At 36.7% G+C, this 7,809-nt stretch overlaps 1 long non-coding RNA gene across 1 annotated transcript; it reads right to left on the bottom strand.

Annotated features, from left to right (window-relative positions):
* Window positions 1-3,997: 3,997 nt before the first annotated feature.
* LOC141679107 (uncharacterized) lies at window positions 3,998-7,235 on the bottom strand. Its single transcript, XR_012558030.1, has 4 exons — window positions 7,010-7,235; window positions 6,811-6,888; window positions 5,904-5,948; window positions 3,998-4,024 (listed from the first exon to the last, which is right to left on the bottom strand). It is a non-coding gene; the product is annotated as an uncharacterized LOC141679107 (long non-coding RNA).
* Between the last annotated feature and the right edge of the window lie 574 nt (window positions 7,236-7,809).

Raw genomic sequence — 7,809 nt, 5'->3', positions numbered from 1 at the left:
TGAGTAGGGTATCTTACTTCATATTCCTTCAGTTGCCGTGAGGCATAAGCAACCATTTTCCCATGCCACATGAGCATGCATCATAATCCTTTATGTGACGCATCACTATAGATCACAAAATCACCCTTTCCATCGGGCAATGCCAGCACGAGGGCTGATACCAAACTTCTTTTCAATTCCTGAAAGCTTTCCTCACATTTTTCATTCCACACAACCTTTTCCGTTTTGCAAGTAGGCCTAATCAAAGGTCCTGATATCTTAGCAAAATCCCGTACGAACCTCTCATAAAACTGGTTAATTCCCAAAAAGTTCCTACTTCCGTAGGTGTGGTTATTCTTTCTCATTGGAATACTGCCTCAACATTGGTAGGGTCAACTAACACTCATTCACTGCTCATCAATTGTCCTAAGATCTGAACTTCATTTTGCCAGAATTTGTACCTTGAGAATTTGGCAAACAACTTTTCTCTTCTCAATGCTTCTACCACTATCCTCAGATATTCCGCATGTTTTTCTTCCGTTTTAGAATAGACTAAAATATTATCAATAAAAAAAATAATGACGCACACGTCCAAATACTTTTTAAACACTCGATTCACAAAGTCCATGAAAGCTACTGGGGCATTCTTTAGCCCGAACGACGTCACCAAGAACTCATAATGTCCATACCTCGTGCGAAATACGGTATTTGTCCCCTGTTTTAATCTTCAGTTGGTGATATCCCATTCTTAGATCGATTTTCAAAAAGTGTACCACTCCTTCAAGTTGGTCAAACGAATCGTCAATTCTAGAGAGAGGGTATCTGTTCTTAATAGTCAGCTTATTCAGTTCCCTATACTATGTGCACAATCGCATACTACCGTCCTTCTTTTTGACAAACAACATTGGTGTGCCTCATGGTGACACATTAGGTCTCATCATTCCTTTATTCAACAGTTCTTGCAACTGTGAAGTCAATTCTTTCATTTCAACCGGGGCTAGCCTATATGGGGCTTTTTGAAACTGATGCCGTTCCTGATGCTAATTTGATAGCGAACTCTATCTCTCGGTCAGGTGATAATCCTGAAAGGTCTTTGGAAAACACATCCTCAAACTCGTTAACAACTGGTATGTCACGTACATCGGGGCTTCTCTCTTGGTACCCGCCACGTATGCTAAATACGCTTTTCTATCTTTCCTTAATAATTGCTTTGCTTGAGCAATATTAAAAAATTTGTGGGTCTGACGCTGACCCTTAATCACACTTTTCTTGCCGTTAGGCATTCAGATTTTAACTTTCTTTCCTTTATAATCAATCTGAGCACCATTGCTCGACAACCAATCCATTTTTAAGACCACACCAAATTCTCTCAGCCTGAAAGGAATTAAGTCCAACTTAAAGCCCTTCCCTCCTAGTTCCCACTTGCAGATTAGATGAATCTCATTAATTGGAACAACCTCTCGATTCACTATTTCTATTCGCAATAATTCTCGTGTTGGAATCACATTAAGTTTTAACTTGGCCAAAAATCTCGCGATATAAAATACTTAGTTGCTTCAGAATTAAACAGAATATTTGCAGTAACCAAATTGAGTAAAAGGTTACCTGCTATCACGCCCTAACTTGGTTGGGGCAGTTGCTAGAATAATGTCCTGGTTGGTTGCAATTAAAGCACCTCAGTAGCTCTTTTCCCAAATTACATACCCCGGGATGTTTCTCCCCACATGACTTATGATCTGGTAGGGGTGAGCGAAACTGGTTATGAAACGTAGTCCTATATTGACCACCTCCCTGGGTGATACTCTTGCTTACCGGTTCGCTAAACCTGGTACCCACTGCGGGTTGGGACACCGCTCCCCTCTCAGTCCTAATCGGAAACTTTTGTTTATCGCTCTGCCGCCTTGGCTTCCGAACTCCTCTTCTTGCTCTCTTCCTCTTTTTGACTTTGCTCACTCTCTGCTTCTACAATCGAGGCCTTTTTGCACAAAGTCTGTTATCTCAAGTAATGGCACTCGGTCCTGAATCCATTGTTTCAGCCCTTGCTGAAATCTCCTCGCCTTTTTCTCTTTCGTGTTCACAAACTCCGGCATGAATCTCGACAGTTCAATAAATTTGGCTTTATACACAGCCACTGACATCTTATCTTACTTAATCTCTAGAAACTTCAACTCCATCTGAGCCTCCATAAACCTGGGAAATACTTTTCCCCATGTGATAATCACATCAGTCTCCAGGGTTCCTTTAGGTTCCCACTAATAATTTGCTTCTCCTTTTAACATATAATTGGTGAACACAGTCTTTTGCGTCTCTTCTATGGGCACTATCTCAAAGCTCTTTTCCATTTCTTTCAGCCAAGCTCTGGCCTTAATAGGTTAGCAGTCCCTTGAAATTTCTGGGGGTTTTAACCACTTAAAGGCCTTAAAGATATTAGTAACTGGAACATGATCCACCTAGGTTGAGGGTGACAATTTAAATTCTCTCGAAGAAGATCCATAATTTGGTCCATGGGGTTTCCTCTCTGGCCTTCCCCCTCGTTAGTATCCATAGTTTCTTCTTCATTGTAATACTCTAAGCCGAATTCATTATATTCGACTTCCTCGTGTTCTTGGTTATTTTGGTTTACCAATTCAGCAGGGTTTGATCTAGTTTCCAAATATGTCGGGGTGGCATCTTGATGCTGATATAAAAGATCACCAATATAACATTATTCACGTCTCTACTCATTATGTTAAAGTCGCTTAATAACTCGCTTTATCACAAATACATTCTTCATTCCTCTTTAGTTACTCGCAACGTTGTGCCCACGCACCTGATTTGATGCGTTAACAAAAAACGACATCATGTCGAGAATATACACGTAGCTCCTAGTGACATCCCACTCTTGTAATTCTGCGTCAGACTTATTGGTCTTCTCCTCCAGTAGTTGGGAGCTTGCAGCGTTGATTGCAGGAGCATGAAACTTTTCAAAAATTATTCTGTTGATTCTCGCTTTCCGTGCCGAACCATAATGGCTTAACGGATGAAATGATTTTGTATTATTGCATAGCATTCTCATCTTGGGACACGCTAAAATCTTCCTTATAGGACATAGGTTCCTCAATGGTATAGCGAATACCCTTCTTGGTAGAATCGATGTTCATCATGTATTGAACCCTTATTATCGGAACAATACTTTTAACCAATTCAGGTAACGTAATAACCTTAATAGTAAAAGAATTAAGCATCTTGATTCTTGCCTAATATGTCTCATCAAGGACACTCTATAAAGAGCTATGAGTGGCAAAACTCGGGTTTTCCAATCAACCCATGGTATTGGGGTATCGTCTTCATCCCACTTTCTCAGGAGACTTAGCTCCACTTCTATATCAACATTATAAAAAAATCATGTACAATTTTCTCCTTTCCTCATTCTGTCGATCTTAAACGATTCCATTAATTTCCGTATAACACTTCACATAAACACTTTAACATAACTCCTGGTAGTCCATCAACAAACTCTATCGGCTCAACCAATGGACTCTCTTTCACATATAACTCTTAGAAATCTTTTCTCCGAGTGCTACAACTCATTCTCTTCCCTTAATGTTGGCTTTTCAATCGACTGTTAATAACTTAACCAATGCCTCAACTCTTAAGGCTAAGGTCCCCTTGGGTACTACCGTCGCGACTACTTCATAGTAATCCGACTATGAACTCGATGAGAGTTCTTGTTAACTTTTAGATCCTCAGTCTACCCATTTTACTCTTACTGTTTCCAAGACTTATAACCTTTGGCTCTGATACCATTTCTGTAACACCCCCAAATCCAAGGTCGTGAATTCGGGTCGTTACGATCACTTATTAATTAAATAATTCTCTTTTCACAATATTACTCGACCTTTTATTCAAACTCACATACACACAGGTTATATGCTTGGAAACATTATCAAATAAATCATTTCCACTTATCTACCTGACGGGGCTGGCGCACAAAAAGCCTACGGAACTCACGAGCGTTCCTTACCCGCCTACGGACAACAGTCCTGGTCTGATCCATGCTGGTAGTCTGTTGTGATATGATATATAAAAGCAAGGGTGAGCATTAAAGCTCAGCAAGGTATATATCCCCATAATTAAGTATGTAAGGATAAATAAAACCAATAATTATACTTTGTATCTCCAAAGCGTTCTGAAAGTTTATATGCTTATCAAATTTATAATATTCTCAAAATCAACTACAATAGTATATCCACTGAATACTTGTATTCATCTCTTTCTCAAAATCATTTTATACTCGTACTCATTTTATTTCAAAATCTCAAGATGTTACTCGAACCAAGATTCTCAAATGGGTGTGATATATATTCATCAACATCCCAATTTAAAACTCAGCCTTATTGGCAGATTTCTCAAATGGATTTGATATATAATCATCAACATCCTTATTTAAACTCAGCCTTATCGGCAGATTTCTCAAATGGATTTGATATATAATCATCAACATCCTTATTTAAACTCAGCCTTATCAGCAGATTTCTCAAATGGATTTGATATATATTCATCAATATCCTTATTTAAAACTCAGCCTTATCGGCTATCTGTTGTATATTTCACAATAGTTTTTCCAAAATGGAAGAAAGGGACTATACTGGAATAAACTACGTATCGGTGATCAGCCGAATACGAAATTTTCTCTACTAGTAGAAGGAATACAAACCTAGCCGCCTTTGGGCTCATCAAGACACTACACGGTGGTTGCCCATTGTCGTGCAAGTCCGAAAGTCAATGGTCACATAGACCATATAACCGTACAATGCGCCACTCCGCGCTTGCATAATGCGCCACTCCGCGCCTGGTCACTGCCCGATACCACTCTGTGCCGGGCAGGCCACATTCCAGTCCCAAAATAGTTATATCTTTTGCTCAAAATCCTTTTTCGAAGGAATAGGTCGTTAAAAGTTGACCTGTAAATAAGATGTTGTATTCATCACTTTTAACTCAATTGATCTTTGGGAGTTGTCGGATTTTTGAATTTAAAATCATTTTCAAATCCCTATCTGTAGTAGGGTGACACGTATATTACTCACTTGTTCTTTATTGAACGAGGAAGCAAAACTCTTATGCTTCAAGACTAAGTTCCCTAAGGTTTTGATACGTTTCAAATGATTAATCTCTTTCAAGAGTTTTGAATAATTTAGAAAGTACCTTTGGGAATTATGTCTATTTTTAAATAAGTTTTTAGAAGTCTGAAGATATTAAAAATCTAAGGTCTCATAATTATATAAGAGGGATTTAATGAATTGATAAAATCTTAAGTACAAAGTATTTCTAATTAAGGTTCAATGAATTAATAAAAACCTTAAATACAAAATATTTTGTGAATAAGGTCCAACGAATGGGGACACCTTAATCAAATAATCAAAACATGATTTGGTATCCTATAATTGCTCTTTGAATAGTTAAATCTTTATTAAATAACGTGAAATTATTTATAAACTATTCAGTATATTTTTAAATACTTTCTGGATATTTAATAATCCCTTAAATATCGCTTTATAAAATAATCAATCAAGTAAGGGTGTCCCTTAAATGAATAAACCAATATTTCTCGAAGTTTAAGTCAAAATCTCAATCGTTCGCTTGATATATATATTACGCGAACGTACTTTGTTTATCGAAATAGAAATCTTTCGCGTCCGGCTCTCTCCGGAATTAAATCGTTATTAAAATATCTTCAACTCCCATTATCATATATTATATTTGAAATACGTTTCAACTTCTCATACTCGTGTAAAACGAAATTTGTTTTCGTAAACAATCGCATAATTCGTATGCATTGATATCATAGACAAGCATATATATATTTGAACTGTAAATCATGGCATCAATATCACAACAGTATATATATAGCATGGATAGTATGAGATAGGGTTTCGAAAACTTGCCTCGAGTAATCGAAGTGGTATGGTCTCTGGTGTTTGGTTGGCGATCTATAAACAAAAACCAACGGTCTAAGTTAGTACGCGATTAACGTCTCGCTTTTATTAAGCAACTTTCGCAACTACTCAAGTATAACGAATCTCCGATCGTCACATTCTCAACACTTATATTCTCACTTTATAACATGGTCGGGTTTTGAAATCGATCGTTCGCTTTAGAAAGTCCATTTCGAGTTTTAAGCTCGAACGTGAGAAAATGTTCGTCAAAACTAGGTTTTTTATGCGTTTCTCGCTTGCGCTCACTTTACCAAAATATTTTTATAAAATCGAAAAATTAATATTTTCCCAAGATTCTTTTTGGAAAGTCTTCTCTACTGTCATATCCATTTTTCATAATTTTTCTAGAATCTCAAAATTATTTTAAGTCCTTTAAAATCACCATGCAAGTGGACTTAAGTGCAGTTGGCTAATCGCAGAAATGTTTTACACTAAAACGACCATAACTCCTAAACCGTAAATCTCCTCATGATGATCTACACATATATAGAAACTATAAAACAATATCTATCTATTCATGGCCAGTGGTTTTCAAATTTTAACCATTTTCATGGCCGAATGACTTGCATAAAACAGATCAAGTGTAAGAATGCCCAAACTCAATTTCTACTACTTGATCTTAACACAATCACTACCTATAACCATCATAAACACAAGTACTTCTCAAGATCCACCCACATGAACCTTATATGCTCTATCTAGTACCACATACATGGATTACAACTCAACATCTCAAGTCTTTAGCAAGAACATAATCAATACAAACTCAAACAAACACAATCCTTTGGATCTTAACACTACAACAAACATAACTCTTAAATCCAACCATAAAACCTTAAAGGGTTGAAAGTTATACCTTCTTGGATACTAGGAAGGTTAGTGCTAGGATTATTGAGGCTTGGTTTTCTTAGAAAACACTTAGAAGGGCTAGATCCTTAAGAAACAAAACCAAGAAACAAGTTAAAATTTCGGAGTTACCTTTCAGCACCTCATTCAAAAATTTTTATAAAATTGAAAAATATTAATTTGAGGCTGAAATTTGGTACGAAGCTTACCCATGATATAGAGAAGCTATGGTAAAAATTTCATGATATTTGAATGAGTATATTTTGAGTTATGAATTTTTCTTTCTCCCTTGCTCAGAAAATCCGAACTGCTGGAATGAAAAATGGGAGAGCTTTAAGTGAGGGAAAAGTGGTTGTTTTCTTTTGTGGCTAAAGTGTGGGAGTGTATAATGAATATATGGGATGTATGCAGCAGATTTGACAATAATTTGGCAAAGGTATGGGTTGGTTTGATTGTGTGGTGAAGTGAGAAAAGGGAGAAGTATGGCTTGTGTACTTGTTTGTCTCCCATCACTATTCAACACTATTCCACTAACTATTCTAGTTAGCTTCTAATCATCTAGTTACACTCCTAACTACTAGTTAGGACTTGGTTATGCATGGCCAACTTGCATGGGATTTAATTTCTCATTCGTTTATTTATCGTAAATGCAATCGTCGTTCCATTCCGATAGTTTCCACGTATAACGACTTGTTTCGTAGCGATTTCTTTTATCGCTTATAATCCTATAACCAATTCCATTCCTTCTCTTGATCATAGAAATACCTTGATATATTATTTATTTCACGTAGTATTCCCGGTTCTACGCCATTCTTTACGGATACGAAAACACGTAGTATAATTATGAATCTTCGAATTCCGTCGGCTTTTACATTCACTTATTTTCCTCGATAAACAAGAATATGATCTCAGATTCTCAAAATTTCACTATTCATTTAATGATGATCCCCATACGTATTACTTAATTAGCTCAAGTTACTATTCACAGAAGTTTTAAAATATTACAAAA

Source organism: Apium graveolens, chromosome 8 (genome assembly GCF_009905375.1).
Source record: "Apium graveolens cultivar Ventura chromosome 8, ASM990537v1, whole genome shotgun sequence".
Classification (NCBI taxonomy): domain Eukaryota; kingdom Viridiplantae; phylum Streptophyta; class Magnoliopsida; order Apiales; family Apiaceae; genus Apium; species Apium graveolens.
The sequence above is the reverse complement of the archived record's forward strand: the minus strand, read 5'-3'. Positions and strand labels throughout refer to the sequence as shown.